Source organism: Cupressus sempervirens, chromosome 8 (assembly GCF_028749045.1).
Source record: "Cupressus sempervirens isolate cs-2001-9-10 chromosome 8, ASM2874904v1, whole genome shotgun sequence".
Taxonomy (NCBI): domain Eukaryota; kingdom Viridiplantae; phylum Streptophyta; class Pinopsida; order Cupressales; family Cupressaceae; genus Cupressus; species Cupressus sempervirens.
This window is the reverse complement of record NC_143125.1, coordinates 669,474,408-669,487,245: the sequence shown is the minus strand read 5'-3', so window position 1 is coordinate 669,487,245 and position 12,838 is coordinate 669,474,408.

Below are 12,838 nucleotides of genomic sequence, written 5' to 3'. Positions count from 1 at the left end.
ATTTTCAAAATAGAGAACTTTGATTTTTTTGTGGATTGAGGACCTTGTACAATTCCTTGAAGGTGCGGAGGTGCAAAATTTGAAGATTTGGTGAATGAATTGTCTCTTAAGGTGTGCAAGTGCACATAACTAAAATATCTAGAGGCCTTGCAAGGCCCTGAACATTACGATGGCTTCCTTAATCTTTTCTAGTAGCTAAGCCTACATGCAAACCTATGAATTTTAAGTTTAATGGAATGCCCAACAACTCACACTTAATTATTTCTACAGGGAAATGAGGGCAAAGTATGAAGCTTTAGACCTATTAGATCCTCAAGAAATCACCTTTGCTATCCAAAAGTGTAGAGGGAAACATCCACACATCATTATGGTTGAAGCTCAACAAGACACAAATGATGAAAATTGTGTGGTTGGAAAAAATTATAACTTGTAAAGTTAGGAAAAAATTTCTAACTCTAAAGAATTGTAAAGTTAGGAAAAATTCCAACTCTGGAAAATTGTGGAGTTGAAGAAAATTCTAACTCTAGAAAATTGTGAAGTTACAAAAGAATCTAACTCTACAAAATTGTGAAGTTGAAAAAAAATTAGAACTTTGGAAAATTGTAAAGTTACAAAATAATTAAACCCTGGAAAAATTCGTAGTTAGAAAAATTTCTAACTTTGGAAAATTACGAAGTTGAAAAAATTCTTACACTAAAAAATTGGCACTAAGAAGAATTTTTTAATTTTTGGGCCTTATCATCTAGCTATGTAGCTGTGTAGGTACACAAGGTGTGTAGGTACACAAGGTGTGTAGGTGCACAAGGTGAGCAGGTGCACTTTTCTCAGAGGTGTGCTGACAGTTTTCAGGAAGAAGCAATGCAATGATAGTTAGTTGGCAGTTACTATTTTGAGAGCATTTGATTCACTAGAAACACATTTTGATGATAGTTCAACTCCCAAAAACATTGAAAGAAGGTCAAGCTTAAATTTTTAGAGCTTCAAGTGACTCATAGATCCTCTTTCATTTTCCTTGTTCTTATCTCCTTCTTTTACTATTTTAAGTCATTAAAAGCTTATGCACCCATTAATTGATATAAACAAGGGTGGAGATCTATTTAGCACCATTTAGAGAGTCAGTTTGTATATAATTAGATTTTTTTTAATAGGATTTTATCATGAGCTTCATTTTAAGAACTCTCTCTTTCCTAACACAAAGGGAGGAAATTATTTCTTATAAATACATGGATGTAATTTACTCGTAGTCATTATTTACATGCACTAATATGTGCTATTGGTGCTTTCATTCCGAGTGTAGTTATTCTTGCTAAAGTGTGTTATTTTTGTTAATGCATGTTCATGAATGATAATAGAGCCAATGGTTTTATTATGTTTATATGATTGTGCAGCCTTTAGTTCTAGTTTTTGCCTCATATTAATGAATTTTGTTGACATACCAAGTTGGAGAAAAGATCACCTTATTTTTCCTACATAGGTTCTTTTCTTCCATGAGAGCACTTTCCACGGCCTTGCAAATTGATGAGAAGTGAAACTTCTTTCAGTTATTACTGAGTTCCCATCAACAATTGCATTAGTGCAATTGAGGAAGCACTACTCCTATTTTCAATGGTTTCCTATCCAATGTTTTCAATGATTTATCTTGAAGTCATTTTGTTACTATAGTTTATGTCCATTAGGAATTTTCCTTTCAATTTATTTTCTTTAATCTCTCATTACCTTAGCTTTGTTATTTTCTTTGATAACACTTGGTTAAAATAAGAATTCAAATAGGTGCATTGATAAATTGCATTCACACACACAGATATATATATTTCATTATTGTAGTTACATTTCAAAACAATAGATCAAGCACCTTATCCAAAATTGGTTGCAACTAGAAAATGCCTCTTTATTAAAATACACATTTATCTTCAATTGAGTGGATTCCAGTATGTCATAAGATCACCTAGAACCTTGGAGTTGATCCTAGATTAGCTTTTTGAAAGAGGAGTTCAAAAGGATTCCTACCATTAGGCATCGTGTAAAATGACAAGTCAACAAGTTTATCATCACCAACCTTTCCCTTTTCACCAAGAGAGAATTTTTCAAAAGTTGGAGAAAATTGGATATTCTTCTCAAGAGGCTAGTTTCCTCCTCCACCAATAAACTATGTTTTACTGACTAATGTTGAAGTTGTTTGAAATATAGGAGTAACTAAGAAGGGGGGTCAATCAGTTACTACTAAAATAAATCCGAAATCACTTAGATGTCAACAATAAAATTTAGATTGAGAAAATTGATTACTGTTGTTACTCAGTAAACATATAGAAAATGCTCACTTGGTAAATGTAGAAGTGTGAATTACTTTTAGTAGATCTTAAAATTATAATTAATTTGAAAGCATAAGAGAAATAACATGAGCACATGAGACACTAGGATTTAACATGGAAATCCAATTTGGGAAAAGACACCAATGTAACTAGGCACTATTTTTCACTTTTCTGAAGTGATCCCTATTACGAGCCAACCCTATTAAAGGGTAAAAAACACACTATTATGTGTGACCTTGTTAAAGGATTTAATCACCCTACTAGAAGTGGCCTTGCAAGAGGTCTTAAAACAATTCAATGGAATTGCCACCTTGTTAGAGAATTTACAACTAATTGTTAAATCAACTCTGTTAAGATATTTTAGATCACTGCTACAATGGTTAGAGAGAAATAATGAAATGACCTAATTGTGATGCACCTAATTTTCCAAATCCAAATCTCTTTTCTGCTTAAACTTGATCTTTTTTGATCAAATATTACTTTTCTACTCCACAAGGATACCTACTTATCCTTCAAGTTTTTTCCCTCTCTTTTCTTTTCAATTCAATCAATACACTTGCACACACACTAGAAATCTCAAATTTAACTTTTATTTATACCTTTCAGATTGTCAATTCAACCCAAATTCAAATTACAATAACCAATATTTATCACCATAGTTGGCTAGAAACTATATATAAATTAATTAAGCTTCATATGCCAAAACAAGAAAAATCCTTTGAAAGCTAACCCTACTCGATAAAAACTAACTTTGGAATAATTCTCTATGTTATCCAACAGAAGCTCGGTTAACACTGTGAACTTGTAGAAATCCTTTAGCAACTGAGTGAACTCAGTGAATACTAACTTTGTCCAACTTTCCCTTTGTTAACTGAGTGAGCTTGGTTAACACTCTTTTCTACCTCAATTCCTTCGACGCTCGAGTGAGCTTGGTGGATATTGACATTTGTTCATAGTAAATCTATGAATGCTCAATAGACAAGGAAAACTATCTTCACTAACTAGGTGAGCTCAATAATCACTATCTATCAATTAATATAACATTTTTGTAACATCAAAGACAACCCACTATTAGTAAATTGTGTCCAACAAAATCTCTCTTTGGCATTGATGGCAACACAACATGTCATAGCATAATGAAAATTTTAAAATGAGACTCCCTTTGACAAAAAGTTTCTCCCTCTTTGATTTTACACAAGAACTTCTTCTTTATGATGTATTCTCCTTTTGCATACCTTCTTTTCAAACTTCTCCCTCTACAAAATTTCAAAAAGATAAAGATATGATAGTAAACTTCTCCCTCTATGACAACACATGCCAAAGACAACACATGTCAAATTTGTATCAATGTACCTTGAGTACTGATTCATATGCAATATTCTCTTGATTATGCTACATCAACTAATTGATTTTTAGCTTGGTTCTTTCTTGATGTATCACTAAACTTTATTTAGTGAGCTTTAGATAGGGGAATGACCCCTAGCTTACCTCTTAGATACAAGAATCCAACCTTAGGTACTATCTTGGTGAATATGTCTACAATTTATTCTATTGTATGGACATATTCCAATCTAATTTCTTTATCCTGCACTAGTTCTCTAAAAAAGTGATATTTAACAGCAATGTGCTTTGTTTTAGAATACATCGTTGGGTTCTTTGATATATTAATTGTGCTAGTGTTATCACAATACATGACTACTAGCTCTTTGATTTTAATCTTCATTTATTTCAGCAATTGTTTAAACCAAACAATGCTAGAACAATTCACTACTACTTCTACATACTCTGCTTCTACTATAGATTGGGATGTGTAGTTTTGCTTCTTGCTTGTCCAAGATACTAGCCTTTTACCAGGAAAGAAAGCTCCATCACTAGTGCTTTTTTCTATCACCAAGATTTATTTCCCAATCAGCATCAGTAAATACCTTTAGGTTTAGGTTTCCTCCATGTTTGTACCATAAACCATAATCTTTAGTATCTTTCAGATATATCAAGATTATTTTGATTGCCATCATGCGATTTTCTCTGGGTTTAGCTGAGAATCTTGCCACTATCCCAATTGCTAAGGCAATATCAGGCCTTGTGTGAACTACATATTGTAATTTTCCAATCATTGATCTATATAAGGTTTGATCTACTTCTTTGGATTCATCATCCTTGGTAAGCTTGACTCTAGTACACATAAGAGTATCAATTGATTTTGAATCTTCCATACCAAACTTTTTGAGTATCTCTTTTACATACTTGGATTGGGTGATATTGATACCATTTTTGTTTTGTTGTATTTATAATCCAACAAAGAATTTTATTTCACCAAACATGGACATCTCAAAGTCTTTGTTCATTTATTCTGAAAATGCTTTGTATAACTCATCATTTCCTATAAATAGAGTATCTTCCACAAATTCTCTGCCAACACAATTTTGTTATTTGGTCCTTTCTTCATGTACATACTATTATTATCATATTTTCTCTAAAAACCAATATGTACGAAGTAGTTATGTCATCTTTCATACTAGGATCTAGGAGCTTTTTTGAGACCATATAGAGCTTTGTGTAATTTACAGACCATGTGCCTTTTGTCATGATCAACAAAACCTTTTGGCTATTCAATGTAGACTTCTTCATTAAGAATTCAATTTAGAAATGTAGAGTTAACATCCATTTGATATACTTTGAATCCTCTATGAGTACCATATGCAAGTAGGGTCCAAACACCTTCTAATCTTGCAATAGGGGAAAAATTTTCACCATAATCAATTTCTTCTTCTTGATAATAACCTTTATATAGTAATCTAGCTTTGTTTCTTGATACTTGTCCATCTTCATTTAGCTTATTTCTAAATACCCATTTTGTTCCAATCACATTTTTATGTTTAGGCCTAGGAACAAGAGTCCAAATTTTGTTCTTTTCTATCTGTTCCATTTCTTCATTCATTGCCTAAAACCAACTTTCATTTTCTAGAGCATCGTTAACAGTTCTAGGTTCAAAATCAGCAAGTAAACATGTACCTTTTAATTTTCTTATTGTCATAGTACCTTCTAATTTATCTCCAATAATCTAATTAGGTGCATGACACCTTCTAACATACTTGATCAATATAGGTTCTTTTTGAATTTTGACTTTAGGCTCGGGTCATTTAGACTCGATAGGCATTGACTCGGTAGCATCAGATTGTGACTCAGGCCCTTGTGACTCAGTTTGTACTTCTTGAAACTCAGTAGCTATGGAAGACTCAAGAGGTGAAGTTTCCTTATTGTTGGATGTGCCTGGAAATGTATCAAGTTCAAAGTAGACAAATCTTTTGTAATCTTTTGGTTCCATTTTTCTTTCTTCTTTAGTCTTTTCTTTAAACTCAACAATTCTCACATGTGCACTTTCTATGATTTTATGAGTAAACAAATTCAAACATTTATATGCCTTTCTTCTATAGGAATATCCTAATAGTGTACTTTCATCACCTTTCACATCAAACTTGTCATTTCTAGACTCTTTTAAGATATAACATTTACTGCAAGATACTTTCAGGTAACTTACATTGTGTTTGTAGCCATACCATAATTCATAGGGAGTTTTATGTGAGTCCTTCTTCAACTATACTTGGTTCAATGTATGAACTATAGTGCTGATAGCTTCCTTCTAGTATTTGATAGCAACATTCTTTTCAATCATTAGAGTCCTTGCACAATCCATGATGGATCTTTTTCTTCTTTCAACTATTCCATTCTACTTAGGAGTGCCAGGGGATGATACTTGCCTTTTGATTCCTTTTTCAATGTAGAAATTATTGAATTCATTGGAGATGAATTCACCACCTTTTTCTGATCTTAAGAATTTCAATATTTTTCCTTTCTCTTTTTCTACTCTTGCTAGATACCATTTCAATTTCTCAAATGCTTCTAACTTTTCTATAAGATACATAATAGTCATCATTCTAGAGTAGTCATCAGCAAAAAGAATAAAGAATTTTTCTCCACTATAACTTTCTATTCCAATGGGTCCACACAAATTAGTATGCACAATTTCCAAGACATCTTCAAATTGATACTTTTTACTCTTAAAACTAGTTTGTCCCATTTTGCTAATCTGACAATTTTTGTATAAACTAACATCTAGTTTCTTAAAACTATGAATACCTCTTACTTTTTAAAAATTTCTTATCTTGACCATATTATCAAAGTTTACATGACATAGACTTCTTTTCCTTAACCAACTTTCTACCATTTGAGAAATAAAACATGAGCAATTACCAACATCAACATAAAATAGGTTACCTGTTATTTGTTTGCTTGATACAATCATATTCCCTTTATCATCCGGTAGTCTTATCTTTCCATGCATGAATTCTACCTTGAATCTAATGTATATTAGCTATGCCACAGTTAGTAGGTTATTTTTTAGTCCTTCAACCAAATAAGCATTGTCACATACAAGTTCATTGGTTAATGAGATTCAATCTTTCCCTTTTATACAAAAAGGTTCCTTGTTTCCAAACCTTACACTACCTCCATCATAGTGTTCAAAGTGTTCAAATTTTTTTTTGTCTCCTATCATATGATGTGAACATCCACTATCTATTATCCATGTGCCATTTTTACTAACATGAGAGATAAGTGCCATCTTATCTTCTTCTTCTTTAAATTCATCTTTTACAATGATGTACACTATTTCATCTTCACTATTATCATAATCTTTAGCCATAAAAAAAGTCTTCGTACCTTTGTCTTTGAAGGATTTGTGACTTTTGGATTCCTTCTTGCCTTTGTACTTGTGGCTCTTATTTTCATCCTTTCATTCTCTGTTTGGGCACATGGTAGCAATATGATTAATTTCTTCACATGAAAAATAGTTAAAGGAACTTTACCTTTGTACTTTCCTCTACCTCTAGAATATTTCTTTGCAAGTAAAGCTTCAAAAAATTCAATATTACTATCAGAAATTTCCTATATTTCCTCTTCACTTTCTAACTAAATGTCCTTTATTTTTTCCCTTTTTCTTTGAGTGAAAGTTTAGCTTCAAATTCAGACTCAACATTTTTGGAGGCTGGAACACAATTCTCAAAGTTTTCTAGCTCAAAAGCTACCAGTCTTCCTACTAGGGCATCAAAACTCAACTTGTGATTTGGGTCATATCTCTTTTCTTGAATAGAAGATGCTCTAATTTCATAGATAGGAAGAAATTTTCTAAGAAATTTAATTACAACAATTTCTTCCTTGATTTCTCCTCTTGAAGCTTTGATTGCATTGACACTAGCTTTGATTCTTTCCACATATTTAGCAACATTTTCATCTTCTCTTATTTTCATTTGACCAAACTATCTTCTAAGGCTTTCTAATTTGTCTCTCCTTAAATTTTCATCACCATCATAGATGTCTTTTAGATTATTCCACATATCAAAAGCAATTTTATAGTCTTTGATCTCATCAAATTCATCATAGCTGAGAGCAGATGCAATATCAATCATCATGATGTTATGGTTCTTTTTCTTAGCAAGATCTCCAACAAATAATGTACTTGTAGGAGTTTTTTTATTCTTCATCAAGATATTTTTAGCTTAAACCACTAATGGTGGCTAGATGAAGTCTCATGAGTCCCTGCCATGCAGAAAAGTTGTCTCTGTTTAGCTTTGGAATCTCTCTATTGTAAGACATCTTGATCTTTAGCTTAGGTCCTTTAAACCTTTCTTGCAAGCACCAATTGCTATGATACCAATTTTTGTAAATATAGGAGTAATTGAGAGGGGGGTGAATCAATTACTACTAAAATAAATCCCAGATCCCTTATATGTAAACAATAATATTTAGACTAAGAAAACTAATTACTACGATTACTCAATAAACACACAGAAAATATTGTCACTCAGTAAATGCAAAAGTGTGAATTATTTTTAGTAGATCTTAAAATTAAAATTAATTTGCAAGCATAAGAGAAATAACATGAACACATGAGACACCAAGATTTAATGTGGAAACTCAATTTGGGAAAAACCACCAATGTAACTAGTTATTGTTTTTCACTCTTCTAAAGTGAGCACTGTTAGGAGCCAATTGTGTTAAGGTTACAAAACATACTATTAGGTGTGACCTTTTTAAAGGATTTAATCACCCTACTAGGAGTGGCCTTGCAAGAGGTCTTAAAAAAATTCAATGGAATTTCACCCCTGTTAGAGGATTTACAACTGGCTATTAAACCAACTCTATTAAGAGATTTTAGATCACTGCTACAATGGTTAGAGAGTAATAATGAAATGATCCAATTGTGATACAATTGAATTGTTGAATCTAGATCTCTTTTTTTCTTAAACTTGATCCTTTTTGATCGAATATTACTTTTCTACTCCACAAGGATACTTGCTTATCTTCCAATTTTGATCCCTCTCTTTTCTTTTCAATTCAATCAACACACTTGCACATACACTAGAAATCTCAACTTGACCTTTTATTTATTCCTTCCAAATTGTCCAGTTGGCCCAAATTCAAATAACAATAAACAATATTAATCGCCATAGTTAGCTAGAATTAATGCATAAAATAATTAAGCTTCATATGCCAAAACAAGAAAAGTGCTTTGAAAGCCAACCCTGCTCGATAGAAACTAACTTTGGAATGATTCTCTATGTTAACCAATAGAAGCTCGGTTAACACTAAAAACTTGTAGAAATCCTTTGACAACTGAGTGAACTCGATGAATACTAACTCTATCCAAATTTCCCTTCATTAACTAAGTGAGCTTAGTTAACACTCTTTTTTGCCTCAATTCCTTCGATGACCAAGTGAGTTCATTGAATACTAGCATCTATTGAAAGTAAACCTAAGAATGCTTGGTAGATAAGGAAAACTATCTTCGCTAACCAAGTGAGCTAGATAAACATTGTCTATCAGTTGATATGACATTTGTGTAACATCAAAGACAACACATAATTAATCAATTGTATCCAATATAAGTCATAGTAATTGTGGATGTAGTAGTAGTTGACTGAGTTGTTTTGTAGGCTACTCCAACAGTAGGACTTACACTTCTAGTCATTTTCTTCCTCTCTTTGGTCCATTCAACCCACTTGTTTGTCCTCTTTATGATTCCATACATCAACACTTCCATTGTGTCAATAAGAGGACCTTGAAGAAGAGTTGATAGAATGAGAGCCTTCTCAAATTTATGATAGGTTGAGGGGTGCATGTAGCAACAATTATTTGCAAGATTAGAAGCCTGAACAATATCATTATAAAATTTAGTTTCATCTATTGTTAGCCACGACCAATACCTCTTTGTGGTCTAGTATTCATCATAGCATCCAACCCAATACTCTTCAATATTCAAGACATGCCTATTAGCATATCCAAGCTTCAAATGATCTCTCAAAATGTTCATTGGGACATATTGAGGCCTTATTACCTCATAATAAGTTAGTTTAATCTTACTGAAAGCTTTTGACTAGGTCCCAAGAATTAGATCTAGAAGCATGGGAATAAGGTCCTACAACTTTTGGGAATGAAATCTCAACTATCTTCTTCACATTGGAACATAAGGTGTTCACATCTAGTATTTGTCTACCCAGTCCATTAAGAAACACTTTGTCATCAGGATAGTTGGGATGCCTTGTAGGGAAACCACCAAATGCACCAATACTCAAGGAAACCTTGTAATTCCTAGCACAACCTCATTGTTCTTCAAACTTCCTTGGTAGCTATAGGTGTGGATAGAAATCATACATCTTCATATTTTCATTGTAGATTTTGATATTGGGAAGACTTAACTAGAGGTGATGTGTGGTTAAGTTATATATTATGTATGAAGACATATAAAACTGCATGAATGCCTTAGCCAAAAGTAGCAAAAAAGCAAGCTCTTCACATATGATCTCATCCCAATTGATCTGTAGTCTATTGGCACATATGAAATGTACCAAGAAGAAGTGGTGTTCAATGAAATCTAAGATTTCCTCCATTCCTTTAAATCTTAGCAATAGTACAGTTATGTCTAAAATCTCTCTTTTGAAATTAGTTCTAGAAAGTATCTTTTGTTAGAAATAGGGATTACTAAGAAGGGGTGTTGAATCAGTAATCTACAAACTTTAGTCACCAATTGGATATTATTACTTACTTTAAACTATTCATAACAAAGTAATAAATTAATGTTGAACAATAACAATAGCAATGCACAAAGATAACTCATAACACCATATTTTGTTAACTAGGAAAACCCTGGCCAAGGGAAAACCCTGGTGGGGATGATACCCACTACATAATATATTGATATATAAGTTTGTTATTAGAGGATGGACTCTATAAGGAGTCAATGAGAAAACTAAGTATAAGTAGTCCCTAATAGGTGATTGTAAATCCCTATTAGGAGATTCCAACTCTATGAGGAGTTGTGTTATAGTGTATGCAAGAAGAGCTCACTACCCAACCATGCAATTTCAACTACAAGAAGAGCTCACTACTCAAATAAGTAATTTAATATTATTTTTCTTCCTTGTCCGATCTTTAATATTCAGTTCAATCTTAGATCTCTAAATAGCTCATACAAAACTTTTCATACACTACTTTCACAAAACTTCACTCACTTTGCATAATTTCACAAGAACATACAAGTACATTGCTCATTGTAAGAAGTCCTCATAAATACCATGCCTTTAAATAAATTACTACTGGGTTATCTAGGACCAGAATTCAATTTTCCAAGTTAGAGTAATCATCTAGGATGTCGGCCCTAATTTGACAAGTAATTATTTTGTAAACAAAACAATTCTTTCCTTCAATTTTTCTATCCTGCATCATCAAAATATGATTATATCTATTTTGTATAGTCTATACAAACTTCCAAATTTATATATGTCATAATCAACATTTATACTACCTCCATGTAATTTTTAATGTCATAATATGATGTTTGCAACATGTTATAAATAAAACAGTACATTGTTGTAAATAGATTCTATACCTAGAGAATTTTTTGATTACCAAACACTAAGTATCTTTATTTTTGAGGTTTCCTATCAACATTTACATTTTGTGTTGCCATGAATGACATTAATTACATATCAAAATTAGAAATTTTTTAACAATCTCCCCCTTTGGCATAGATGGCAACAAAATAAGGAAAATTGGCTATGTGACAAAACTTAACTATCAAAATAAACATTATATCTATTATAACTTGTTCAACTTTACATATATGCTCCTCCTTACAATATACTTTATACTTTTACAATCTTCCCATGTATTTCTCCAACATTCTCTCTTTTTGTCACGTATACAATTTTCATATCTCTCCCCCTTTGACATCAATGACAAAGGTCAAAATGTTAAGATTCCATCCAAAAATTGTCCAAATTGTTGTCCTTCCTTATGCTGATATTATCTTCATACAATCATCAAAAATGGTCTTTAGATTGCCAATACCTTTGTTCCATGTTTCTTTGGTAGAATCATCTAATGAGAAAATTTCACATAAAGTATATGATATAATCTCAACTACATTGATATCTAAATATAAAAAGTTTCTTTGTGTCCTTGGACTTGACACATTCCTCTAGCTTCTTCTCAATAAAAGATAACATTAGAGAAATAGATTCTCTAAAGTTATATGTTCTCTTGAAAATTTGCTCTTTTTCAAAGTTCTAGTTTCCTGATTTTGCTATGAACAATGGTAACTTGACTCTCAAAATCATCAACTTTGCTAGATGCATGCTGAATCTAGTGGCATAGAGCCTCTAGCTCTGTCATCTTCGTCTTTACCTAACTATCTGAATCTTTAGTCATTTTGTATGATAAGGTACACTTAACATTCAAGTATTTACCTTCCAACTGACATTTCTGAAGTTCTTTTATGCATTTATGAAGATTGACTAAGTCATTCTTGATACTCTGGTAGATGGTGCTAAACAAGTTAGGATCATGGGAAATTTGAGACTTTGCCTCTACAATGTTCAAAAAATTATTAAACTTTTCATTAAAGGATTTCAGCATTTCTTGTTCTATTTGTTTCGGTTCTAACTCGGTATGTTGAACTATCAAAGTGATGTGCAATCTGTTAGTTACTTCCATTAATGATCTTTGTAAACTGTTCACTTTCCTATTTTTCTCAACTAGCTTGGTCAGGGATAAGATTATATTTATTTGATCATCATCATTAATAGCCAAACCTATAAGAGATAGTGGAGTAGATGAAATAGATGGTTGAGTCTCATCCTCCCTCTATTTCTTTGCTACTTCTTGTTCTCTTCTCTCTTCCTCTTCTTTTCTTTCATTTTCTTTTCTTTCTCTATTCTCTTCTGATTTTTTCTTATCTTGTTCTGTAGTTTTCTTTTTCCTCTCTTCTTTTGCAATTCTTCTGTTGTCTTCATCTTCCTTTCTTTTTCTTTCTTCCTCAAGAAATTTCTACTTTGCTTCTTCTATCTTCTTCTTTTCTTTTTCTAATAATCTCTTTTCTTGCTCAATTTTTTTCATCTTTTCTTCAATATCTAGTTCATTTGACTCAAAACCACCAAATGGATTGGTGTTATCAATATTAATAGTAACATGGG